Source organism: Pleurodeles waltl, unplaced genomic scaffold (genome assembly GCF_031143425.1).
Source record: "Pleurodeles waltl isolate 20211129_DDA unplaced genomic scaffold, aPleWal1.hap1.20221129 scaffold_357, whole genome shotgun sequence".
NCBI classification, from domain to species: domain Eukaryota; kingdom Metazoa; phylum Chordata; class Amphibia; order Caudata; family Salamandridae; genus Pleurodeles; species Pleurodeles waltl.
Window position 1 is genome coordinate 23046 of NW_027150063.1, and position 27178 is coordinate 50223.

At 43.5% G+C, this 27178-nt stretch overlaps 3 non-coding genes across 3 annotated transcripts; all 3 read right to left on the reverse strand.

The window, feature by feature from the left end:
* Positions 1–4639: 4639 nt before the first annotated feature.
* Positions 4640–4713, reverse strand: TRNAI-AAU (transfer RNA isoleucine (anticodon AAU)). The gene has a single exon. It is a non-coding gene; the product is annotated as a tRNA-Ile (tRNA).
* A 14590-nt stretch (positions 4714–19303) lies between these two features.
* Positions 19304–19377, reverse strand: TRNAI-AAU (transfer RNA isoleucine (anticodon AAU)). Its single transcript has one exon. It is a non-coding gene; the product is annotated as a tRNA-Ile (tRNA).
* A 7259-nt stretch (positions 19378–26636) lies between these two features.
* On the reverse strand, positions 26637–26710 carry TRNAI-AAU (transfer RNA isoleucine (anticodon AAU)). The gene has a single exon. It is a non-coding gene; the product is annotated as a tRNA-Ile (tRNA).
* Between the last annotated feature and the right edge of the window lie 468 nt (positions 26711–27178).

The window sequence follows — 27178 nt, forward strand, 5'->3', positions numbered from 1 at the left end:
TTTTTCTGTTTTGCATTTGAGTACCAATGTTTTGAACTCTGCATTACCCTTAGTCCATCTTGTCTTTGTCACAAACATTACATCCTGCCCACCTTCCCATCAGTCCTTTGGCAAGGGCTTGGCACCCAGGTTGGGTGCATGGGGCTAGCATTTAAGGATCCTCCTGTTCTTTCTTCCTGTTGGAAGGTGACATCACCTTACTTTGTAATGACTGTCACAAGGACGCAATGGACTAAGGCTAATGAAGATTACCAATAAGTAACCAACGCATCACCACTCTTTCTGAATGTGCGTGGCTCATTCCGCAGGACTAGTTCTTTGTATGATTCCTGGATTTTCAGAAGCCCTTTGATGGCAGCACCCCCACACTGAAAATTGTTTCAGCACCACTGTACAAGGGTCAGTTGTCATGCTCATCTGCGGCGTAAATTTGCATTGAAGTAGTCTAACTCCCCAGGCCTTGTCTTTTGCTCAATTTGCCTTTGTGAGTTTTCTCTCAATCACTGTCGACTTCCTTTGATCTTTCTTTCTTCTTTCACTTCACCTTCGCCTTCAGTGTATCTTTCGGCCCTCTTAAGAGACACACCCACTTGTAGCCACTTCTATACTTCTGTCACCTAATTATTTTCCTATCCTTTCCCCTGTAACGTTGCTGATCCTAGCTATAGCATCACTATCCAGAATCTGTTCACCTGATTTATGTTCCTCTTATCCCCACGCATCTAATAATCAGCTCTTGGTCTCCCTCCACCTCTCACGAGACATAGTCTGAGGCAGTGTCTCCATCTTGGAGAGACAATCCCTTGCACTTGTATTGTTCTACTGGCGCTGCCGGCTTGAGCTTTGGTCAGCAGTGGCAAAAGAAGGACTAATGGAAAGTGAACTTATACTAGAGCAACAGAGTGTATGGATTTATAAGAGCTTGATGAAATGAGAAAAAAAGAGTTTAGTTGAGAGAAAAAATGCAACCTGGCCCGTACGGGGATTGAACTCACGACCTTGGCATTATGAGCACCACACTCTAACCAACTGAGCTAACCAGCCATAAGTACTAAAGATATCCTTTTTCCATGTAATGCAGATAGATAGAAGAGGTGGTCTCACTATCGCAATTCCTTCATACTTTTCTCCTTCCGCCCCCTGTCTGGATTACAATAACAAGAGCTGTGGAGTGCTGCTCGCCAGCCTCAGTGCCTCTTCTTTCACTCAATCTCACTGTGTGCTGTGATATCTTTGTAACATCGCTTGTTGCCGGAAAAAAAGGAAAGGAGGGATAGTATTTTTATTCTTTTACAACAAAACCCAAAATGCATCGGCTTGCTTGGTCATTAAGTTTACAAGGCCAGCTGCTTTTGAGATATTATAATTATAGTGGTTATTCGGCGTTGGAGGTAAGAGAGTTTTTTTTAGGTCTGGCCGTTCCTTCTGCTTCGAATTACTTGAGCTCATGTCAACAAAGTAACAACAAAACATAGCCAACGGTTCGTTGCTCAAGCCTTCCCTACTGCGCCTTTCCATGTCTCTCCTGCCGACCACAGTGCAGGAAATCTGAGTTTGCATTTGCGCGAAGAGGCGTACAACACAAGAAGGCGCGCTTTTGTGCGCCGGACACCACCCGGCCTGTGCATTCCTCACTGTCATGAGATCAGTTTACTCAGCAGAGCATGATGCTGCAATTGGTTAGTAGGGCAGGCCTGACCAGAATAGTATATTTGGGGTCATGTATTTGATTGCATTTTTAAAACAGTAACAGAACTTAACTGCAATGTTTAAATAGGTCTAGACATATTTAAACAGTGTCAATTTAATAGAAGAATTGTGGACAATTCAGAGGGGAGGCACCAATGTTTTTTTTTCCCATTGGGTGGATGCGGCATTAAAGAGTTTGAAGACCACTGGTCTAAGTGGACACTAATATACCTGGATGCTCCTGAATCCTCGCAACAGATGCCAGCAAACCTGGCTGGAGAGCTACTGTGTTGGACTGATCCTGTCAATTCAAGTGGTCTTTCCTAGAGAGTCGGAGGTCATGGAAATAGATGTAGTTGATGGTAATCTACAGGGCTTTGAAGTTTTCCCATCATCATCTGTCTCAAAAAATGTGCTAGTAAAGACAGAGAATAAGGTAGCTGTCTTTTACATTAACCAACAGTGAAGCATGCATTCAAAATCCTTCAATGCAATAGCAGAACAATTGGGTTATTGGGCAGAGATCAACCTGTTGCACACGTCGGCAGTACACATCAAGGGCACCGACAATGTGATGGCAGACAGCTGGAGGTTTTCCAATTTTGCTGGAGTTGACCTTATCTAGGTCGTTGTTTTGAGAGATATGCCGAGAGTTTGTGAAACCCTTTCTGGATCTCTTTTCAAACAAGGACAATGCTCATCTTTGTCGATTCTGATCCAGGCTTCCAGAACAAGGAGCCTAGGTAGTGGACGTATTGGTGATAAAGTGGCTGAGAAGTCTCCTTTATACATTCCCCCACTTTTTATTGATCCAGATGGTTCTCTTCAAGTCTCAGCAGGGGGGAGGGAACTTTATTCTTGTGGGCCCTTATTGCCCAGAGATGTCATGGTTTCCTCTTCTGAACCCCTGGCTCTTCTACCTCCTTGAGTACTGCTCAAGTGTGTCTCTCTCAGAACGTCGTCCCTGACCTTCTTGCTCCAACTCACTCTATCGCTTTGGAGGTTGAGAAGTCTGGACTGCTAGCAAAGGGTCTTTCCTCTTCCTTAGTGGAGTTAATTCAGCACTCCAGCAGGCCTTCTACTTCGAAGTCTTACTCAAAGAACTGGAAGTCTTTTGAGACGTGATGTTCTGCTCATGATCTTTTGGCACCTACCTGTAGTTTGTCTGCTATTTTGCATTTTCTTCTGAATGGGTTTCACTTGAATCTCTTTCCACTCTGAAAGCTCATTGCTTTGCGATAAAGGTTTTTAGGGACTTTTCTGTACCTTCGTCGATGATACAATCTTTGGTGTCTAGACTGTTCTGATCTTTTGTCAAATGTAAGACCAGTTGAAAAATCCCTTTTCTCCAACTCAGAATCTTCCTACTCTTTTATAGGCTTTGCAATTTTATCTCTTTGAGGATCTGGATACTGTAGACATAAAGATTGTTTCCTATAAAGTTATTTTCCTATTTCCTATCACCTTGCTGAGAACAATTGGGGAGCTGGGAGCCTTAAAATGCTGTCCTCTCTTCATTTGATACTTTGGAAGATGGGGTAACTTTAAGGCCTAGCCTTACCTTTGCTGCAAAGGTTAAGTCTATTTTTGATAGATCTTAGGAAATAATTCTTCCTTCTTTCATTCCCTCTCCTTCCTCTCCGGAGGAACATTTGCTGAATACACTTGATGTTTAAAGAGCTCTTTTCATTCATGTCACCAGGCCTCTGCAGTTTAGGAAAACCGACTCCTTCTTTGTGACTTTTGGACAGCCTGGAAAAGACAAGAAGGTGACTTTTATGACTCTGAGTAGGTGGATTAAGTTGTCAATTTTTCTGGCTTTGCAAGGCTTTTTAGAATATCTTCCAGTTCAGGGATGGTCTACGAGAGGAATGGCCACCTCCTGGGTTGAATTCCAGTGAGTAACAATCTAGGAAATTCCTAGGGTGGCTACTTGGTCCTCAGAGCATACATTTGTCAAGCATTATGGCTTAATAATTTTTCTGTTTTGCATTTGAGTACCAATGTTTTGAAATCTGCATTACCCTTAGTCCATCTTGTCTTTGTCACACACATTACATCCTGCCCACCTTCCCATCAGTCCTTGGCAAGGGCTTGGCACCCAGGTTGGGTGCATGGGGCTAGCATTTAAGGACCCTCCTGTTCTTTCTTCCTGTTGGAAGGTGACATCACCTTACTTTGTAATGACTGTCACAAGGACGCAATGGACTAAGGCTAATGAAGATTACCAATAAGTAACCAACGCATCACCACTCTTTCTGAATGTGCGTGGCTCATTCCGCAGGACTAGTTCTTTGTATGATTCCTGGATTTTCAGAAGCCCTTTGATGGCAGCACCCCCACACTGAAAATAGTTTCAGCACCACTGTACAAGGGTCAGTTGTCATGCTCATCTGCGGCGTAAATTTGCATTGAAGTAGTCTAACTCCCCAGGCCTTGTCTTTTGCTCAATTTGCCTTTGTGAGTTTTCTCTCAATCACTGTCGACTTCCTTTGATCTTTCTTTCTTCTTTCACTTCACCTTCGCCTTCAGTGTATCTTTCGGCCCTCTTAAGAGACACACCCCCTTGTAGCCACTTCTATACTTCTGTCACCTAATTATTTTCCTATCCTTTCCCCTGTAACGTTGCTGATCCTAGCTATAGCATCACTATCCAGAATCAGTTCACCTGAGTTATGTTCCTCTTATCCCCACGCATCTAATAATCAGCTCTTGGTCTCCCTCCACCTCTCACGAGACATAGTCTGAGGCAGTGTCTCCATCTTGGAGAGACAATCCCTTGCACTTGTGTTGTTCTACTGGCGCTGCGGCTTGAGCTTTGGTCAGCAGTGGCAAAAGAAGGACTAATGGAAAGTGAACGTATACTGGAGCAACAGAGTGTATGGATTTACTGTATAAGAGCTTGATTAAATGAGAAAAAAAGAGTTTAGTTGAGAGAAAAAATGCAACCTGGCCTGTACGGGGATCGAACCCACGACCTTGGCGTTATTAGCACCACACTCTAACCAACTGAGCTAACCAGCCATGAGTACTAAAGATATCCTTTTTCCATGTAATGCAGATAGATAGAAGAGTTGGTCTCACTATCGCAATTCCTTCATACTTTTCTCCTTCCGCCCCCTGTCTGGATTACAATAACAAGAGCTGTGGAGTGCTGCACGCCAGCCTCAGTGCCTCTTCTTTCACTCAATCTCACTGTGTGCTGTGATATCTTTGTAACATCGCTTGTTGCCGGAAAAAAAGGAAAGGAGGGATAGTATTTTTATTCTTTTACAACAAAACCCAAAATGCATCGGCTTGCTTGCTCATTAAGTTTACAAGGCCAGCTGCTTTTGAGATATTATAATTATAGTGGTTATTCGGCGTTGGAGGTAAGAGAGTTTTTTTTAGGTCTGGCCGTTCCTTCTGCTTTAAATTACTTGAGCTCATGTCAACAAAGTAACAACAAAACATAGCCAACGGTTCGTTGCTCAAGCCTTCCCTACAGCGCCTTCCCATGTCTCTCCTGCCGACCACAGTGCAGGAAATCTGAGTTTGCATTTGCGCGAAGAGACGTACAACACAAGAAGGCGCGCTTTTGTTCGCAGGGCACCACCCGGCCTGTGCATTCCTCACTGTCGTGAGATCAGTTTACTCAGCAGAGCATGACGCTGCAATTGGTTAGTAGGGCAGGCCTGACCAGAATAGTATATTTGGGGTCATGTATTTGATTGCATTTTTAAAACAGTAACAGAACTTAACTGCAATGTTTAAATAGGTCTAGACATATTTAAACAGTGTCAATTTAATAGAAGAATTGTGGACAATTCAGAGGGGAGGCACCAATGTTTTTTTTTCCCATTGGGTGGATGCAGCATTAAAGAGTTTGAAGACCACTGGTGTAAGTGGACACCAATATACCTGGATGCTCCTGAATCCTCGCAACAGATGCCAGCAAACCTGGCTGGAGAGCTACTGTGTTGGAGTGATCCTGTCGATTCAAGTGGTCTTTCCTAGAGAGTCGGAGGTCATGGAAATAGATGGAGTTGATGGTAATCTACAGGGCTTTGAAGTTTTCCCATCATCATCTGTCTCAAAAAAATGTGCTAGTAAAGACAGAGAATAAGGTAGCTGTCTTTTACATTAACCAACAGTGAAGCATGCATTCAAAATCCTTCAATGCAATAGCAGAACAATTGGGTTATTGGGCAGAAATCAACCTGTTGCACACGTCGGCAGTACACATCAAGGGCACCGACAATGTGATGGCAGACAGCTTGAGGTTTCCAAATTTGCTGGAGTTGACGTTATCCAGGTCGTTGTTTTGAGAGATATGCCGAGAGTTTGTGAAACCCTTTCTGGATCTCTTTTCAAACAAGGACAATGCTCATCTTTGTCGATTCTGATCCAGGCTTCCGGAACAAGGAGCCTAGGTAGTGGACGTATTGGTGATAAAGTGGCTGAGAAGTCTCCTTTATACATTCCCCCACTTTTTATTGATCCAGATGGTTCTCTTGAAGTCTCAGCAGGGGGGAGGGAACTTTATTCTTGTGGGCCCTTATTGGCCAGAGATGTCATGGTTTCCTCTTCTGAACCCCTGGCTCTTCTACCTCCTTGAGTACTGCTCAAGTGTGTCTCTGTCAGAACGTCGTCCCTGACCTTCTTGCTCCAACTCACTCTATCGCTTTGGAGGTTGAGAAGTCTGGACTGCTAGCAAAGGGTCTTTCCTCTTCCTTAGTGGAGTTAATTCAGCACTCCAGCAGGCCTTCTACTTCGAAGTCTTACTCAAAGAACTGGAAGTCTTTTGAGACATGATGTTCTGCTCATGATCTTTTGGCACCTACCTGTAGTTTGTCTGCTATTTTGCATTTTCTTCTGAATGGGTTTCACTTGAATCTCTTTCCACTCTGAAAGCTCATTGCTTTGCGATAAAGGTTTTTAGGGACTTTTCTGTACCTTCGTCGATGATACAATCTTTGGTGTCTAGACTGTTCTGATCTTTTGTCAATTGTAAGACCAGTTGAAAAATCCCTTTTCTCCAACTCAGAATCTTCCTACTCTTTTATAGGCTTTGCAATTTTATCTCTTTGAGGATCTGGATACTGTAGACATAAAGATTGTTTCCTATAAAGTTATTTTCCTATTTCCTATCACCTTGCTGAGAACAATTGGGGAGCTGGGAGCCTTAAAATGCTGTCCTCACTTCATTTGATACTTTGGAAGATGGGGTAACTTTAAGGCCTAGCCTTACCTTTGCTGCAAAGGTTAAGTCTATTTTTGATAGATCTTAGGAAATAATTCTTCCTTCTTTCATTCCCTCTCCTTCCTCTCCGGAGGAACATTTGCTGAATACACTTGATGTTTAAAGAGCTCTTTTCATTCATGTCACCAGGCCTCTGCAGTTCAGGAAAACCGACTCCTTGTTTGTGACTTTTGGACAGCCTGGAAAAGACAAGAAGGTGACTTTTATGACTCTGAGTAGGTGGATTAAGTTGTCAATTTTTCTGGCTTTGCAAGGCTTTTTAGAATATCTTCCAGTTCAGGGATGGTCTACGAGAGGAATGGCCACCTCCTGGGTTGAATTCCAGTGAGTAACAATCTAAGAAATTCCTAGGGTGGCTACTTGGTCCTCAGAGCATACATTTGTCAAGCATTATGGCTTAATAATTTTTCTGTTTTGCATTTGAGTACCAATGTTTTGAACTCTGCATTACCCTTAGTCCATCTTGTCTTTGTCACAAACATTACATCCTGCCCACCTTCCCATCAGTCCTTTGGCAAGGGCTTGGCACCCAGGTTGGGTGCATGGGGCTAGCATTTAAGGATCCTCCTGTTCTTTCTTCCTGTTGGAAGGTGACATCACCTTACTTTGTAATGACTGTCACAAGGACGCAATGGACTAAGGCTAATGAAGATTACCAATAAGTAACCAACGCATCACCACTCTTTCTGAATGTGCGTGGCTCATTCCTCAGGACTAGTTCTTTGTATGATTCCTGGATTTTCAGAAGCCCTTTGATGGCAGCACCCCCACACTGAAAAAAATTTCAGCACCACTGTACAAGGGTCAGTTGTCATGCTCATCTGCGGCGTAAATTTGCATTGAAGTAGTCTAACTCCATAGGCCTTGTCTTTTGCTCAATTTGCCTTTGTGAGTTTTCTCTCAATCACTGTCGACTTCCTTTGATCTTTCTTTCTTCTTTCACTTCACCTTCGCCTTCAGTGTATCTTTCGGCCCTCTTAAGAGACACACCCCCTTGTAGCCACTTCTATACTTCTGTCACCTAATTATTTTCCTATTCTTTCCCCTGTAACGTTGCTGATCCTAGCTATAGCATCACTATCCAGAATCTGTTCACCTGAGTTATGTTCCTCTTATCCCCACGCATCTAATAATCAGCTCTTGGTCTCCCTCCACCTCTCACGAGACATAGTCTGAGGCAGTGTCTCCATCTTGGAGAGACAATCCCTTGCACTTGTGTTGTTCTACTGGCGCTGCCGGCTTGAGCTTTGGTCAGCAGTGGCAAAAGAAGGACTAATGGAAAGTGAACGTATACTGGAGCAACAGAGTGTATGGATTTATGAGAGCTTGATTAAATGAGAAAAAAAGAGTTTAGTTGAGAGAAAAAATGCAACCTGGCCCGTACAGGGATCGAACCCACAACCATGGCATTATTAGCAGCACGCTTTAACCAACTGAGCTAACCGGCCATGAGTACTAGAGATATCCTTTTTCCATGTAATGCAGAGAGATAGAAGAGTTGGTCTCACTATCGCAATTCCTTCATACTTTTCTCCTTCCGCCCCCTGTCTGGATTACAATAACAAGAGCTGTGGAGTGCTGCACGCCAGCCTCAGTGCCTCTTCTTTCACTCAATCTCACTGTGTGCTGTGATATCTTTGTAACATCGCTTGTTGCCGGAAAAAAAGGAAAGGAGGGATAGTATTTTTATTCTTTTACAACAAAACCCAAAATGCATCGGCTTGCTTGGTCATTAAGTTTACAAGGCCAGCTGCTTTTGAGATATTATAATTATAGTGGTTATTCGGCGTTGGAGGTAAGAGAGTTTTTTTTAGGTCTGGCCGTTCCTTCTGCTTCAAATTACTTGAGCTCATGTCAACAAAGTAACAACAAAACATAGCCAACGGTTCGTTGCTCAAGCCTTCCCTACTGCGCCTTCCCATGTCTCTCCTGCCGACCACAGTGCAGGAAATCTGAGTTTGCATTTGCGCGAAGAGACGTACAACACAAGAAGGCGCGCTTTTGTGCGCCGGGCACCACCCGGCCTGTGCATTCCTCACTGTCGTGAGATCAGTTTACTCAGCAGAGCATGACGCTGCAATTGGTTAGTAGGGCAGGCCTGACCAGAATAGTATATTTGGGGTCATGTATTTGATTGCATTTTTAAAACAGTAACAGAACTTAACTGCAATGTTTAAATAGGTCCAGACATATTTAAACAGTGTCAATTTAATAGAAGAATTGTGGACAATTCAGAGGGGAGGCACCAATGTTTTTTTTTCCCATTGGGTGGATGCGGCATTAAAGAGTTTGAAGACCACTGGTCTAAGTGGACACTAATATACCTGGATGCTCCTGAATCCTCGCAACAGATGCCAGCAAACCTGGCTGGAGAGCTACTGTGTTGGAGTGATCCTGTCGATTCAAGTGGTCTTTCCTAGAGAGTCGGAGGTCATGGAAATAGATGGAGTTAATGGTAATCTACAGGGCTTTGAAGTTTTCCCATCATCATCTGTCTCAAAAAAATGTGCTAGTAAAGACAGAGAATAAGGTAGCTGTCTTTTACATTAACCAACAGTGAAGCATGCATTCAAAATCCCTCAATGCAATAGCAGAACAATTGGGTTATTGGGCAGAAATCAACCTGTTGCACACGTCGGCAGTACACATCAAGGGCACCGACAATGTGATGGCAGACAGCTGGAGGTTTCCAAATTTGCTGGAGTTGACGTTATCCAGGTCGTTGTTTTGAGAGATATGCCGAGAGTTTGTGAAACCCTTTCTGGATCTCTTTTCAAACAAGGACAATGCTCATCTTTGTCGATTCTGATCCAGGCTTCCGGAACAAGGAGCCTAGGTAGTGGACGTATTGGTGATAAAGTGGCTGAGAAGTCTCCTTTATACATTCCCCCACTTTTTATTGATCCAGATGGTTCTCTTCAAGTCTCAGCAGGGGGGAGGGAACTTTATTCTTGTGGGCCCTTATTGGCCAGAGATGTCATGGTTTCCTCTTCTGAACCCCTGGCTCTTCTACCTCCTTGAGTACTGCTCAAGTGTGTCTCTGTCAGAACGTCATCCCTGACCTTCTTGCTCCAACTCACTCTATCGCTTTGGAGGTTGAGAAGTCTGGACTGCTAGCAAAGGGTCTTTCCTCTTCCTTAGTGGAGTTAATTCAGCACTCCAGCAGGCCTTCTACTTCGAAGTCTTACTCAAAGAACTGGAAGTCTTTTGAGACGTGATGTTCTGCTCATGATCTTTTGGCACCTACCTGTAGTTTGTATGCTATTTTGCATTTTCTTCTGAATGGGTTTCACTTGAATCTCTTTCCACTCTGAAAGCTCATTGCTTTGCGATAAAGGTTTTTAGGGACTTTTCTGTACCTTCGTCGATGTTACAATCTTTGGTGTCTAGACTGTTCTGATCTTTTGTCAATTATAAGACCAGTTGAAAAATCCCTTTTCTCCAACTCAGAATCTTCCTACTCTTTTATAGGTTTTGCAATTTTATCCCTTTGAGGATCTGGATACTGTAGACATAAAGATTGTTTCCTATAAAGTTATTTTCCTATTTCCTATCACCTTGCTGAGAACAATTGGGGAGCTGGGAGCCTTAAAATGCTGTCCTCTCTTCATTTGATACTTTGGAAGATGGGGTAACTTTAAGGCCTAGCCTTACCTTTGCTGCAAAGGTTAAGTCTATTTTTGATAGATCTTAGGAAATAATTCTTCCTTCTTTCATTCCCTCTCCTTCCTCTCCGGAGGAACATTTGCTGAATACACTTGATGTTTAAAGAGCTCTTTTCATTCATGTCACCAGGCCTCTGCAGTTCAGGAAAACCGACTCCTTGTTTGTGACTTTTGGACAGCCTGGAAAAGACAAGAAGGTGACTTTTATGACTCTGAGTAGGTGGATTAAGTTGTCAATTTTTCTGGCTTTGCAAGGCTTTTTAGAATATCTTCCAGTTCAGGGATGGTCTACGAGAGGAATGGCCACCTCCTGGGTTGAATTCCAGTGAGTAACAATCTAGGAAATTCCTAGGGTGGCTACTTGGTCCTCAGAGCATACATTTGTCAAGCATTATGGCTTAATAATTTTTCTGTTTTGCATTTGAGTACCAATGTTTTGAACTCTGCATTACCCTTAGTCCATCTTGTCTTTGTCACAAACATTACATCCTGCCCACCTTCCCATCAGTCCTTTGGCAAGGGCTTGGCACCCAGGTTGGGTGCATGGGGCTAGCATTTAAGGATCCTCCTGTTCTTTCTTCCTGTTGGAAGGTGACATCACCTTACTTTGTAATGACTGTCACAAGGACGCAATGGACTAAGGCTAATGAAGATTACCAATAAGTAACCAACGCATCACCACTCTTTCTGAATGTGCGTGGCTCATTCCGCAGGACTAGTTCTTTGTATGATTCCTGGATTTTCAGAAGCCCTTTGATGGCAGCACCCCCACACTGAAAATTGTTTCAGCACCACTGTACAAGGGTCAGTTGTCATGCTCATCTGCGGCGTAAATTTGCGTTGAAGTAGTCTAACTCCCCAGGCCTTGTCTTTTGCTCAATTTGCCTTTGTGAGTTTTCTCTCAATCACTGTCGACTTCCTTTGATCTTTCTTTCTTCTTTCACTTCACCTTCGCCTTCAGTGTATCTTTCAGCCCTCTTAAGAGACACACCCCCTTGTAGCCACTTCTATACTTCTGTCACCTAATTATTTTCCTATCCTTTCCCCTGTAACGTTGCTGATCCTAGCTATAGCATCACTATCCAGAATCTGTTCTCCTGAGTTATGTTCCTCTTATCCCCACGCATCTAATAATCAGCTCTTGGTCTCCCTCCACCTCTCACGAGACATAGTCTGAGGCAGTGTCTCCATCTTGGAGAGACAATCCCTTGCACTTGTGTTGTTCTACTGGCGCTGCGGCTTGAGCTTTGGTCAGCAGTGGCAAAAGAAGGACTAATGGAAAGTGAACGTATACTGGAGCAACAGAGTGTATGGATTTATAAGAGCTTGATTAAATGAGAAAAAAAGAGTTTAGTTGAGAGAAAAAATGCAACCTGGCCTGCACGGGGATCGAACCCACGACCTTGGCGTTATTAGCACCACACTCTAACCAACTAAGCTAACCAGCCATGAGTACTAAAGATATCCTTTTTCCATGTAATGCAGATAGATAGAAGAGTTGGTCTCACTGTCGCAATTCCTTCATACTTTTCTCCTTCCGCCCCCTGTCTGGATTACAATAACAAGAGCTGTGGAGTGCTGCACGCCAGCCTCAGTGCCTCTTCTTTCACTCAATCTCACTGTGTGCTGTGATAACTTTGTAACATCGCTTGTTGCCGGAAAAAAAGGAAAGGAGGGATAGTATTTTTATTCTTTTACAACAAAACCCAAAATGCATCGGCTTGCTTGCTCATTAAGTTTACAAGGCCAGCTGCTTTTGAGATATTATAATTATAGTGGTTATTCGGCGTTGGAGGTAAGAGAGTTTTTTTTAGGTCTGGCCGTTCCTTCTGCTTCAAATTACTTGAGCTCATGTCAACAAAGTAACAACAAAACATAGCCAACGGTTCGTTGCTCAAGCCTTCCCTACTGCGCCTTCCCATGTCTCTCCTGCCGACCACAGTGCAGGAAATCTGAGTTTGCATTTGCGCGAATAGACGTACAACACAAGAAGGCGCGCTTTCGTGCGCTGGGCACCACCCGGCCTGTGCATTCCTCACTGTCGTGAGATTAGTTTACTCAGCAGAGCATGACGCTGCAATTGGTTAGTTGGGCAGGCCTGACCAGAATAGTATATTTGGGGTCATGTATTTGATTGCATTTTTAAAACAGTAACAGAACTTAACTGCAATGTTTAAATAGGTCTAGACATATTTAAACAGTGTCAATTTAATAGAAGAATTGTGGACAATTCAGAGGGGAGGTACCAATGTTTTTTTTTCCCATTGGGTGGATGCGGCATTAAAGAGTTTGAAGACCACTGGTCTAAGTGGACACTAATACACCTGGATGCTCCTGAATTCCTCGCAACAGATGCCAGCAAACCTGGCTGGAGAGCTACTGTGTTGGACTGATCCTGTCGATTCAAGTGGTCTTTCCTAGAGAGTCAGAGGTCATGGAAATAGATGGAGTTGATGGTAATCTTCAGGGCTTTGAAGGTTTCCCATCATCATCTGTCTCAAAAAAATGTGCTAGTAAAGACAGAGAATAAGGTAGCTGTCTTTTACATTAACCAACAGTGAAGCATGCATTCAAAATCCCTCAATGCAATAGCAGAACAATTGGGTTATTGGGCAGAGATCAACCTGTTGCACACGTCGGCAGTACACATCAAGGGCACCGACAATGTGATGGCAGACAGCTGGAAGTTCTCAAATTTGCTGGAGTTGACGTTATCCAGGTCGTTGTTTTGAGAGATATGCCGAGAGTTTGTGAAACCCTTTCTGGATCTCTTTTCAAACAAGGACAATGCTGATCTTTGTCGATTATGATCCAGGCTTCCAGAACAAGGAGCCTAGGTAGTGGACGTATTGGTGATAAAGTGGCTGAGAAGTCTCCTTTATACATTCCCCCACTTTTTATTGATCCAGATGGTTCTCTTCAGGTCTCAGCAGGGGGGAGGGAACTTTATTCTTGTGGGCCCTTATTGGCCAGAGATGTCATGGTTTCCTCTTCTGAACCCCTGGCTCTTCTACCTCCTTGGGTACTGCTCAAGTGTGTCTCTCTCAGAACGTCATCCCTGACCTTCTTGCTCCAACTCACTCTATCGCTTTGGAGGTTGAGAAGTCTGGACTGCTAGCAAAGGGTCTTTCCTCTTCCTTAGTGGAGTTAATTCAGCACTCCAGCAGGCCTTCTACTTCGAAGTCTTACTCAAAGAACTGGAAGTCTTTTGAGACGTGATGTTCTGCTCATGATCTTTTGGCACCTACCTGTAGTTTGTCTGCTATTTTGCATTTTCTTCTGAATGGGTTTCACTTGAATCTCTTTCCACACTGAAAGCTCATTGCTTTGCGATAAAGGTTTTTAGGGACTTTTCTGAACCTTCGAAGATGTTACAATCTTTAGTGTCTAGACTGTTCTGATCGTTTGTCAATTGTAAGACCAGTTGAAAAATCCCTTTTCTCCAACTCAGAATCTTCCTACTCTTTTATAGGCTTTGCAATTTTATCTCTTTGAGGATCTGGATACTGTAGACATAAAGATTGTTTCCTATAAAGTTATTTTCCTATTTCCTATCACCTTGCTGAGAACAATTGGGGAGCTGGGAGCCTTAAAATGCTGTCCTCTCTTCATTTTATACTTTGGAAGATGGGGTAACTTTAAGGCCTAGCCTTACCTTTGCTGCAAAGGTTAAGTCTATTTTTGATAGATCTTAGGAAATAATTCTTCCTTCTTTCATTCCCTCTCCTTCCTCTCCGGAGGAATATTTTCTGAATACACTTGATGTTTAAAGAGCTCTTTTCATTTATGTCACCAAGCCTCTGCAGTTCAGGAAAACCGACTCCTTGTTTGTGACTTTTGGACAGCCTGGAAAAGACAAGAAGGTGACTTTTATGACTCTGAGTAGGTGGATTAAGTTGTCAATTTTTCTGGCTTTGCAAGGCTTTTTAGAATATCTTCCAGTTCAGGGATGGTCTACGAGAGGAATGGCCACCTCCTGGGTTGAATTCCAGTGAGTAACAATCTAGGAAATTCCTAGGGTGGCTACTTGGTCCTCAGAGCATACATTTGTCAAGCATTATGGCTTAATAATTTTTCTGTTTTGCATTTGAGTACCAATGTTTTGAACTCTGCCTTACCCTTAGTCCATCTTGTCTTTGTCACAAACATTACATCCTGCCCACCTTCCCATCAGTCCTTTGGCAAGGGCTTGGCACCCAGGTTGGGTGCATGGGGCTAGCATTTAAGGATCCTCCTGTTCTTTCTTCCTGTTGGAAGGTGACATCACCTTACTTTGTAATGACTGTCACAAGGACGCAATGGACTAAGGCTAATGAAGATTACCAATAAGTAACCAACGCATCACCACTCTTTCTGAATGTGCGTGGCTCATTCCGCAGGACTAGTTCTTTGTATGATTCCTGGATTTTCAGAAGCCCTTTGATGGCAGCACCCCCACACTGAAAATTGTTTCAGCACCACTGTACAAGGGTCAGTTGTCATGCTCATCTGCGGCGTAAATTTGCATTGAAGTAGTCTAACTCCCCAGGCCTTGTCTTTTGCTCAATTTGCCATTGTGAGTTTTCTCTCAATCACTGTCGACTTCCTTTGATCTTTCTTTCTTCTTTCACTTCATCTTCGCCTTCAGTGTATCTTTCGGCCCTCTTAAGAGACACACCCCCTTGTAGCCACTTCTATACTTCTGTCACCTAATTATTTTCCTATCCTTTCCCCTGTAACGTTGCTGATCCTAGCTATAGCATCACTATCCAGAATCTGTTCACCTGAGTTATGTTCCTCTTATCCCCACGCATCTAATAATCAGCTCTTGGTCTCCCTCCACCTCTCACAAGACATAGTCTGAGGCAGTGTCTCCATCTTGGAGAGACAATCCCTTGCACTTGTGTTGTTCTACTGGCGCTGCCGGCTTGAGCTTTGGTCAGCAGTGGCAAAAGAAGGACTAATGGAAAGTGAACGTATACTGGAGCAACAGGGTGTATGGATTTATGAGAGCTTGATTAAATGAGAAAAAAAGAGTTTAGTTGAGAGAAAAAATGCAACCTGGCCCGTAGGGGGAGTGAACCCACGACATTGGCGTTATTAGCACCACACTTTAACCAACTGAGCTAACCGGCCATGAGTACTAAAGATATCCTTTTTCCAGGTAATGCAGATAGATAGAAGAGTTGGTCTCACTATCGCAATTCCTTCATACTTTTCTCCTTCCGCCCCCTGTCTGGATTACAATAACAAGAGCTGTGGAGTGCTGCACGCCAGCCTCAGTGCCTCTTCTTTCACTCAATCTCACTGTGTGCTGTGATATCTTTGTAAAATCGCTTGTTGCCGGAAAAAAAGGAAAGGAGGGATAGTATTTTTATTCTTTTACAACAAAACCCAAAATGCATCGGCTTGCTTGGTCATTAAGGTTACAAGGCCAGCTGCTTTTGAGATATTATAATTATAGTGGTTATTCGGCGTTGGAGGTAAGAGAGTTTTTTTTAGGTCTGGCCGTTCCTTCTGCTTCAAATTACTTGAGCTCATGTCATCAAAGTAACAACAAAACATAGCCAACGGTTCGTTGCTCAAGCCTTCCCTACTGCGCCTTCCCATGTCTCTCCTGCCGACCACAGTGCAGGAAATCTGAGTTTGCATTTGCGCGAAGAGACGTACAACACAAGAAGGCGCGCTTTTGTGCGCCGGGCACCACCCGGCCTGTGCATTCCTCACTGTCGTGAGATCAGTTTACTCAGCAGAGCATGACGCTGCAATTGGTTAGTAGGGCAGGCCTGACCAGAATAGTATATTTGGGGTCATGTATTTGATTGCATTTTTAAAACAGTAACAGAACTTAACTGCAATGTTTAAATAGGTCTAGACATATTTAAACAGTGTCAATTTAATAGAAGAATTGTGGACAATTCAGAGGGGAGGCACCAATGGTTTTTTTTCCCATTGGGTGGATGCAGCATTAAAGAGTTTGAAGACCACTGGTCTAAGTGGACACTAATACACCTGGATGCTCCTGAATCCTCGCAACAGATGCCAGCAAACCTGGCTGGAGAGCTACTGTGTTGGACTGATCCTGTCGATTCAAGTGGTCTTTCCTAGAGAGTCGGAGGTCATGGAAATAGATGGAGTTGATGGTAATCTACAGGGCTTTGAAGTTTTCCCATCATCATCTGTCTCAAAAAAATGTGCTCGTAAAGACAGAGAATAAGGTAGCTGTCTTTTACATTAACCAACAGTGAAGCATGCATTCAAAATCCTTCTATGCAATAGCAGAACAATTGGGTTATTGGGCAGAAATCAACCTGTTGCACACGTCGGCAGTACACATCAAGGGCACTGACAATGTGATGGCAGACAGCTGGAGGTTTCCAAATTTGCTGGAGTTGACGTTATCCAGGTCGTTGTTTTGAGAGATATGCCGAGAGTTTGTGAAACCCTTTCTGGATCTCTTTTCAAACAAGGACAATGCTCATCTTTGTCGATTCTGATCCAGGCTTCCGGAACAAGGAGCCTAGGTAGTGGACGTATTGGTGATAAAGTGGCTGAGAAGTCTCCTTTATACATTCCCCCACTTTTTATTGATCCAGATGGTTCTCTTCAAGTCTCAGCAGGGGGGAGGGAACTTTATTCTTGTGGGCCCTTATTGCCCAGAGATGTCATGGTTTCCTCTTCTGAACCCCTGGCTCTTCTACCTCCTTGAGTACTGCTCAAGTGTGTCTCTGTCAGAACGTCGTCCCTGACCTTCTTGCTCCAACTCACTCTATCGCTTTGGAGGTTGAGAAGTCTGGACTGCTAGCAAAGGGTCTTTCCTCTTCCTTAGTGGAGTTAATTCAGCACTCCAGCAGGCCTTCTACTTCGAAGTCTTACTCAAAGAACTGGAAGTCTTTTGAGACATGATGTTCTGCTCATGATCTTTTGGCACCTACCTGTAGTTTGTCTGCTATTTTGCATTTTCTTCTGAATGGGTTTCACTTGAATCTCTTTCCACTCTGAAAGCTCATTGCTTTGCGATAAAGGTTTTTAGGGACTTTTCTGTACCTTCGTCGATGATACAATCTTTGGTGTCTAGACTGTTCTGATCTTTTGTCAATTGTAAGACCAGTTGAAAAATCCCTTTTCTCCAACTCAGAATCTTCCTACTCTTTTATAGGCTTTGCAATTTTATCTCTTTGAGGATCTGGATACTGTAGACATAAAGATTGTTTCCTATAAAGTTATTTTCCTATTTCCTATCACCTTGCTGAGAACAATTGGGGAGCTGGGAGCCTTAAAATGCTGTCCTCTCTTCATTTGATACTTTGGAAGATGGGGTAACTTTAAGGCCTAGCCTTACCTTTGCTGCAAAGGTTAAGTCTATTTTTGATAGATCTTAGGAAATAATTCTTCCTTCTTTCATTCCCTCTCCTTCCTCTCCGGAGGAACATTTGCTGAATACACTTGATGTTTAAAGAGCTCTTTTCATTCATGTCACCAGGCCTCTGCAGTTCAGGAAAACCGACTCCTTGTTTGTGACTTTTGGACAGCCTGGAAAAGACAAGAAGGTGACTTTTATGACTCTTAGTAGGTGGATTAAGTTGTCAATTTTTCTGCCTTTGCAAGGCTTTTTAGAATATCTTCCAGTTCAGGGATGGTCTACGAGAGGAATGGCCACCTCCTGGGTTGAATTCCAGTGAGTAACAATCTAGGAAATTCCTAGGGTGGCTACTTGGTCCTCAGAGCATACATTTGTCAAGCATTATGGCTTAATAATTTTTCTGTTTTGCATTTGAGTACCAATGTTTTGAACTCTGCATTACCCTTAGTCCATCTTGTCTTTGTCACAAACATTACATCCTGCCCACCTTCCCATCAGTCCTTTGGCAAGGGCTTGGCACCCAGGTTGGGTGCATGGGGCTAGCATTTAAGGATCCTCCTGTTCTTTCTTCCTGTTGGAAGGTGACATCACCTTACTTTGTAATGACTGTCACAAGGACGCAATGGACTAAGGCTAATGAAGATTACAAATAAGTAACCAACGCATCACCACTCTTTCTGAATGTGCGTGGCTCATTCCGCAGGACTAGTTCTTTGTATGATTCCTGGATTTTCAGAAGCCCTTTGATGGCAGCACCCCCACACTGAAAATTGTTTCAGCACCACTGTACAAGGGTCAGTTGTCATGCTCATCTGCGGCGTAAATTTGCATTGAAGTAGTCTAACTCCCCAGGCCTTGTCTTTTGCTCAATTTGCCTTTGTGAGTTTTCTCTCAATCACTGTCGACTTCCTTTGATCTTTCTTTCTTCTTTCACTTCACCTTCGCCTTCAGTGTATCTTTCGGCCCTCTTAAGAGACACACCCCCTTGTAGCCACTTCTATACTTCTGTCACCTAATTATTTTCCTATCCTTTCCCCTGTAACGTTGCTGATCCTAGCTATAGCATCACTATCCAGAATATGTTCACCTGAGTTATGTTCCTCTTATCCCCACGCATCTAATAATCAGCTCTTGGTCTCCCTCCACCTCTCACGAGACATAGTCTGAGGCAGTGTCTCCATCTTGGAGAGACAATCCCTTGCACTTGTGTTGTTCTACTGGCGCTGCCGGCTTGAGCTTTGGTCAGCAGTGGCAAAAGAAGGACTAATGGAAAGTGAACGTATACTGGAGCAACAGAGTGTATGGATTTATAAGAGCTTGATTAAATGAGAAAAAAAGAGTTTAGTTGAGAGAAAAAATGCAACCTGGCCCGTGCGGGGATCGAACCCACAACCTTGGTGTTATTAGCACCACGCTCTTACCAGCTGAGCTAACCGGCCATGAGTCCTAAAGATATCCTTTTTCCATGTAATGCAGATAGATAGAAGAGTTGGTCTCACTATCGCAATTCCTTCATACTTTTCTCCTTCCGCCCCCTGTCTGGATTACAATAACAAGAGCTGTGGAGTGCTGCACGCCAGCCTCAGTGCCTCTTCTTTCACTCAAGCTCACTGTGTCCTGTGATATCTTTGTAACATCGCTTGTTGCCGGAAAAAAAGGAAAGGAGGGATAGTATTTTTATTCTTTTACAACAAAACCCAAAATGCATCGGCTTGCTTGGTCATTAAGTTTACAAGGCCAGCTGCTTTTGAGATATTATAATTATAGTGGTTATTCGGCGTTGGAGGTAAGAGAGTTTTTTTTAGGTCTGGCCGTTCCTTCTGCTTCAAATTACTTGAGCTCATGTCAACAAAGTAACAACAAAACATAGCCAACGGTTCGTTGCTCAAGCCTTCCCTACTGCGCCTTCCCATGTCTCTCCTGCCGACCACAGTGCAGGAAATCTGAGTTTGCATTTGCGCGAAGAGACGTACAACACAAGAAGGCGCGCTTTTGTGCGCCGGGCACCACCCGGCCTGTGCATTCCTCACTGTCGTGAGATCAGTTTACTCAGCAGAGCATGACGCTGCAATTGGTTAGTAGGGCAGGCCTGACCAGAATAGTATATTTGGGGTCATGTATTTGATTGCATTTTTAAAACAGTAACAGAACTTAACTGCAATGTTTAAATAGGTCTAGACATATTTAAACAGTGTCAATTTAATAGAAGAATTGTGGACAATTCAGAGGGGAGGCACCAATGTTTTTTTTTCCCATTGGGTGGATGCAGCATTAAAGAGTTTGAAGACCACTGGTCTAAGTGGACACTAATATACCTGGATGCTCCTGAATCCTCGCAACAGATGCCAGCAAACCTGGCTGGAGAGCTACTGTGTTGGACTGATCCTGTCGATTCAAGTGGTCTTTCCTAGAGAGTCGGAGGTCATGGAAATAGATGGAGTTGATGGTAATCTACAGGGCTTTGAAGTTTTCCCATCATCATCTGTCTCAAAAAAATGTGCTAGTAAAGACATAGAATAAGGTAGCTGTCTTTTACATTAACCAACAGTGAAGCATGCATTCAAAATCCTTCAATGCAATAGCAGAACAATTGGGTTATTGGGCAGAAATCAACCTGTTGCACACGTCGGCAGTACACATCAAGGGCACTGACAATGTGATGGCAGACAGCTGGAGGTTTCCAAATTTGCTGGAGTTGACGTTATCCAGGTCGTTGTTTTGAGAGATATGCCGAGAGTTTGTGAAACCCTTTCTGGATCTCTTTTCAAACAAGGACAATGCTCATCTTTGTCGATTCTGATCCAGGCTTCCGGAACAAGGAGCCTAGGTAGTGGACGTATTGGTGATAAAGTGGCTGAGAAGTCTCCTTTATACATTCCCCCACTTTTTATTGATCCAGATGGTTCTCTTCAAGTCTCAGCAGGGGGGAGGGAACTTTATTCTTGTGGGCCCTTATTGCCCAGAGATGTCATGGTTTCCTCTTCTGAACCCCTGGCTCTTCTACCTCCTTGAGTACTGCTCAAGTGTGTCTCTGTCAGAACGTCGTCCCTGACCTTCTTGCTCCAACTCACTCTATCGCTTTGGAGGTTGAGAAGTCTGGACTGCTAGCAAAGGGTCTTTCCTCTTCCTTAGTGGAGATAATTCAGCACTCCAGCAGGCCTTCTACTTCGAAGTCTTACTCAAAGAACTGGAAGTCTTTTGAGACGTGATGTTCTGCTCATGATCTTTTGGCACCTACCTGTAGTTTGTCTGCTATTTTGCATTTTCTTCTGAATGGGTTTCACTTGAATCTCTTTCCACTCTGAAAGCTCATTGCTTTCCGAAAAAAGGTTTTTAGGGACTTTTCTGTACCTTCGTCGATGATACAATCTTTGGTGTCTAGACTGTTCTGATCTTTTGTCAATTGTAAGACCAGTTGAAAAATCCCTTTTCTCCAACTCAGAATCTTCCTACTCTTTTATAGGCTTTGCAATTTTATCTCTTTGAGGATCTGGATACTGTAGACATAAAGATTGTTTCCTATAAAGTTATTTTCCTATTTCCTATCACCTTGCTGAGAACAATTGGGGAGCTGGGAGCCTTAAAATGCTGTCCTCTCTTCATTTGATACTTTGGAAGATGGGGTAACTTTAAGGCCTAGCCTTACCTTTGCTGCAAAGGTTAAGTCTATTTTTGATAGATCTTAGGAAATAATTCTTCCTTCTTTCATTCCCTCTCCTTCCTCTCCGGAGGAACATTTGCTGAATACACTTGATGTTTAAAGAGCTCTTTTCATTCATGTCACCAGGCCTCTGCAGTTCAGGAAAACCGACTCCTTGTTTGTGACTTTTGGACAGCCTGGAAAAGACAAGAAGGTGACTTTTATGACTCTGAGTAGGTGGATTAAGTTGTCAATTTTTCTGGCTTTGCAAGGCTTTTTAGAATATCTTCCAGTTCAGGGATGGTCTACGAGAGGAATGGCCACCTCCTGGGTTGAATTCCAGTGAGTAACAATCTAGGAAATTCCTAGGGTGGCTACTTGGTCCTCAGAGCATACATTTGTCAAGCATTATGGCTTAATAATTTTTCTGTTTTGCATTTGAGTACCAATGTTTTGAACTCTGCATTACCCTTAGTCCATCTTGTCTTTGTCACAAACATTACATCCTGCCCACCTTCCCATCAGTCCTTTGGCAAGGGCTTGGCACCCAGGTTGGGTGCATGGGGCTAGCATTTAAGGATCCTCCTGTTCTTTCTTCCTGTTGGAAGGTGACATCACCTTACTTTGTAATGACTGTCACAAGGACGCAATGGACTAAGGCTAATGAAGATTACAAATAAGTAACCAACGCATCACCACTCTTTCTGAATGTGCGTGGCTCATTCCGCAGGACTAGTTCTTTGTATGATTCCTGGATTTTCAGAAGCCCTTTGATGGCAGCACCCCCACACTGAAAATTGTTTCAGCACCACTGTACAAGGGTCAGTTGTCATGCTCATCTGCGGCGTAAATTTGCATTGAAGTAGTCTAACTCCCCAGGCCTTGTCTTTTGCTCAATTTGCCTTTGTGAGTTTTCTCTCAATCACTGTCGACTTCCTTTGATCTTTCTTTCTTCTTTCACTTCACCTTCGCCTTCAGTGTATCTTTCGGCCCTCTTAAGAGACACACCCCCTTGTAGCCACTTCTATACTTCTGTCACCTAATTATTTTCCTATCCTTTCCCCTGTAACGTTTCTGATCCTAGCTATAGCATCACTATCCAGAATATGTTCACCTGAGTTATGTTCCTCTTATCCCCACGCATCTAATAATCAGCTCTTGGTCTCCCTCCACCTCTCACGAGTCATAGTCTGAGGCAGTGTCTCCATCTTGGAGAGACAATCCCTTGCACTTGTGTTGTTCTACTGGCGCTGCCGGCTTGAGCTTTGGTCAGCAGTGGCAAAAGAAGGACTAATGGATAGTGAACGTATACTGGAGCAACAGAGTGTATGGATTTATGAGAGCTTGATTAAATGAGAAAAAAAGAGTTTAGTTGAGAGAAAAAATGCAACCTGGCCCGTACAGGGATTGAACCCACAACCTTGGCGTTATTAGCACTACACTTTAACCAGCTGAGCTAACCGGCCATGAGTACTAAAGATATCCTTTTTCCAGGTAATGCAGATAGATAGAAGAGTCGGTCTCACTATCGCAATTCCTTCATACTTTTCTCCTTCCGCCCCCTGTCTGGATTACAATAACAAGAGCTGTGGAGTGCTGCACGCCAGCCTCAGTGCCTCTTCTTTCACTCAATCTCACTGTGTGCTGTGATATCTTTGTAAAATCGCTTGTTGCCGGAAAAAAAGGAAAGGAGGGATAGTATTTTTATTCTTTTACAACAAAACCCAAAATGCATCGGCTTGCTTGGTCATTAAGTTTACAAGGCCAGCTGCTTTTGAGATATTATAATTATAGTGGTTATTCGGCGTTGGAGGTAAGAGAGTTTTTTTTAGGTCTGGCCGTTCCTTCTGCTTCAAATTACTTGAGCTCATGTCAACAAAGTAACAACAAAACATAGCCAACGGTTCGTTGCTCAAGCCTTCCCTACTGCGCCTTCCCATGTCTCTCCTGCCGACCACAGTGCAGGAAATCTGAGTTTGCATTTGCGCGAAGAGACGTACAACACAAGAAGGCGCGCTTTTGTACGCCGGGCACCACCCGGCCTGTGCATTCCTCACTGTCGTGAGATCAGTTTACTCAGCAGAGCATGACGCTGCAATTGGTTAGTAGGGCAGGCCTGACCAGAATAGTATATTTGGGGTCATGTATTTGATTGCATTTTTAAAACAGTAACAGAACTTAACTGCAATGTTTAAATAGGTCTAGACATATTTAAACAGTGTCAATTTAATAGAAGAATTGTGGACAATTCAGAGGGGAGGCACCAATGTTTTTTTTTCCCATTGGGTGGATGCAGCATTAAAGAGTTTGAAGACCACTGGTCTAAGTGGACACTAATATACCTGGATGCTCCTGAATTCTCGCAACAGATGCCAGCAAACCTGGCTGGAGAGCTACTGTGTTGGACTGATCCTGTCGATTCAAGTGGTCTTTCCTAGAGAGTCGGAGGTCATGGAAATAGATGGAGTTGATGGTAATCTACAGGGCTTTGAAGTTTTCCCATCATCATCTGTCTCAAAAAAATGTGCTAGTAAAGACAGAGAATAAGGTAGCTGTCTTTTACATTAACCAACAGTGAAGCATGCATTCAAAATCCTTCAATGCAATAGCAGAACAATTGGGTTATTGGGCAGAAATCAACCTGTTGCACACGTCGGCAGTACACATCAAGGGCACTGACAATGTGATGGCAGACAGCTGGATGTTTCCAAATTTGCTGGAGTTGACGTTATCCAGGTCGTTGTTTTGAGAGATATGCCGAGAGTTTGTGAAACCCTTTCTGGATCTCTTTTCAAACAAGGACAATGCTCATCTTTGTCGATTCTGATCCAGGCTTCCGGAACAAGGAGCCTAGGTAGTGGACGTATTGGTGATAAAGTGGCTGAGAAGTCTCCTTTATACATTCCCCCACTTTTTATTGATCCAGATGGTTCTCTTCAAGTCTCAGCAGGGGGGAGGGAACTTTATTCTTGTGGGCCCTTATTGCCCAGAGATGTCATGGTTTCCTCTTCTGAACCCCTGGCTCTTCTACCTCCTTGAGTACTGCTCAAGTGTGTCTCTGTCAGAACGTCGTCCCTGACCTTCTTGCTCCAACTCACTCTATCGCTTTGGAGGTTGAGAAGTCTGGACTGCTAGCAAAGGGTCTTTCCTCTTCCTTAGTGGAGTTAATTCAGCACTCCAGCAGGCCTTCTACTTCGAAGTCTTACTCAAAGAACTGGAAGTCTTTTGAGACGTGATGTTCTGCTCATGATCTTTTGGCACCTACCTGTAGTTTGTCTGCTATTTTGCATTTTCTTCTGAATGGGTTTCACTTGAATCTCTTTCCACTCTGAAAGCTCATTGCTTTGCGATAAAGGTTTTTAGGGACTTTTCTGTACCTTCGTCGATGATACAATCTTTGGTGTCTAGACTGTTCTGATCTTTTGTCAATTGTAAGACCAGTTGAAAAATCCCTTTTCTCCAACTCAGAATCTTCCTACTCTTTTATAGGCTTTGCAATTTTATCTCTTTGAGGATCTGGATTCTGTAGATATAAAGACTGTTTCCTATAAAGTTATTTTCCTATTTCCTATCACCTTGCTGAGAACAATTGGGGAGCTGGGAGCCTTAAAATGCTGTCCTCTCTTCATTTGATACTTTGGAAGATGGGGTAACTTTAAGGCCTAGCCTTACCTTTGCTGAAAAGGTTAAGTCTATTTTTGATAGATCTTAGGAAATAATTCTTCCTTCTTTCATTCCCTCTCCTTCCTCTCCGGAGGAACATTTGCTGAATACACTTGATGTTTAAAGAGCTCTTTTCATTCATGTCACCAGGCCTCTGCAGTTCAGGAAAACCGACTCCTTGTTTGTGACTTTTGGACAGCCTGGAAAAGACAAGAAGGTGACTTTTATGACTCTGAGTAGGTGGATTAAGTTGTCAATTTTTCTGGCTTTGCAAGGCTTTTTAGAATATCTTCCAGTTCAGGGATGGTCTACGAGAGGAATGGCCACCTCCTGGGTTGAATTCCAGTGAGTAACAATCTAGGAAATTCCTAGGGTGGCTACTTGGTCCTCAGAGCATACATTTGTCAAGCATTATGGCTTAATAATTTTTCTGTTTTGCATTTGAGTACCAATGTTTTGAACTCTGCATTACCCTTAGTCCATCTTGTCTTTGTCACAAACATTACATCCTGCCCACCTTCCCATCAGTCCTTTGGCAAGGGCTTGGCACCCAGGTTGGGTGCATGGGGCTAGCATTTAAGGATCCTCCTGTTCTTTCTTCCTGTTGGAAGGTGACATCACCTTACTTTGTAATGACTGTCACAAGGACGCAATGGACTAAGGCTAATGAAGATTACAAATAAGTAACCAACGCATCACCACTCTTTCTGAATGTGCGTGGCTCATTCCGCAGGACTAGTTCTTTGTATGATTCCTGGATTTTCAGAAGCCCTTTGATGGCAGCACCCCCACACTGAAAATTGTTTCAGCACCACTGTACAAGGGTCAGTTGTCATGCTCATCTGCGGCGTAAATTTGCATTGAAGTAGTCTAACTCCCCAGGCCTTGTCTTTTGCTCAATTTGCCTTTGTGAGTTTTCTCTCAATCACTGTCGACTTCCTTTGATCTTTCTTTCTTCTTTCACTTCACCTTCGCCTTCAGTGTATCTTTCGGCCCTCTTAAGAGACACACCCCCTTGTAGCCACTTCTATACTTCTGTCACCTAATTATTTTCCTATCCTTTCCCCTGTAACGTTGCTGATCCTAGCTATAGCATCACTATCCAGAATATGTTCACCTGAGTTATGTTCCTCTTATCCCCACGCATCTAATAATCAGCTCTTGGTCTCCCTCCACCTCTCACGAGACATAGTCTGAGGCAGTGTCTCCATCTTGGAGAGACAATCCCTTGCACTTGTGTTGTTCTACTGGCGCTGCCGGCTTGAGCTTTGGTCAGCAGTGGCAAAAGAAGGACTAATGGAAAGTGAACGTATACTGGAGCAACAGAGTGTATGGATTTATAAGAGCTTGATTAAATGAGAAAAAAAGAGTTTAGTTGAGAGAAAAAATGCAACCTGGCCCGTGCGGGGATCGAACCCACAACCTTGGTGTTATTAGCACCACGCTCTTACCAGCTGAGCTAACCGGCCATGAGTCCTAAAGATATCCTTTTTCCATGTAATGCAGATAGATAGAAGAGTTGGTCTCACTATCGCAATTCCTTCATACTTTTCTCCTTCCGCCCCCTGTCTGGATTACAATAACAAGAGCTGTGGAGTGCTGCACGCCAGCCTCAGTGCCTCTTCTTTCACTCAAGCTCACTGTGTCCTGTGATATCTTTGTAACATCGCTTGTTGCCGGAAAAAAAGGAAAGGAGGGATAGTATTTTTATTCTTTTACAACAAAACCCAAAATGCATCGGCTTGCTTGGTCATTAAGTTTACAAGGCCAGCTGCTTTTGAGATATTATAATTATAGTGGTTATTCGGCGTTGGAGGTAAGAGAGTTTTTTTTAGGTCTGGCCGTTCCTTCTGCTTCAAATTACTTGAGCTCATGTCAACAAAGTAACAACAAAACATAGCCAACGGTTCGTTGCTCAAGCCTTCCCTACTGCGCCT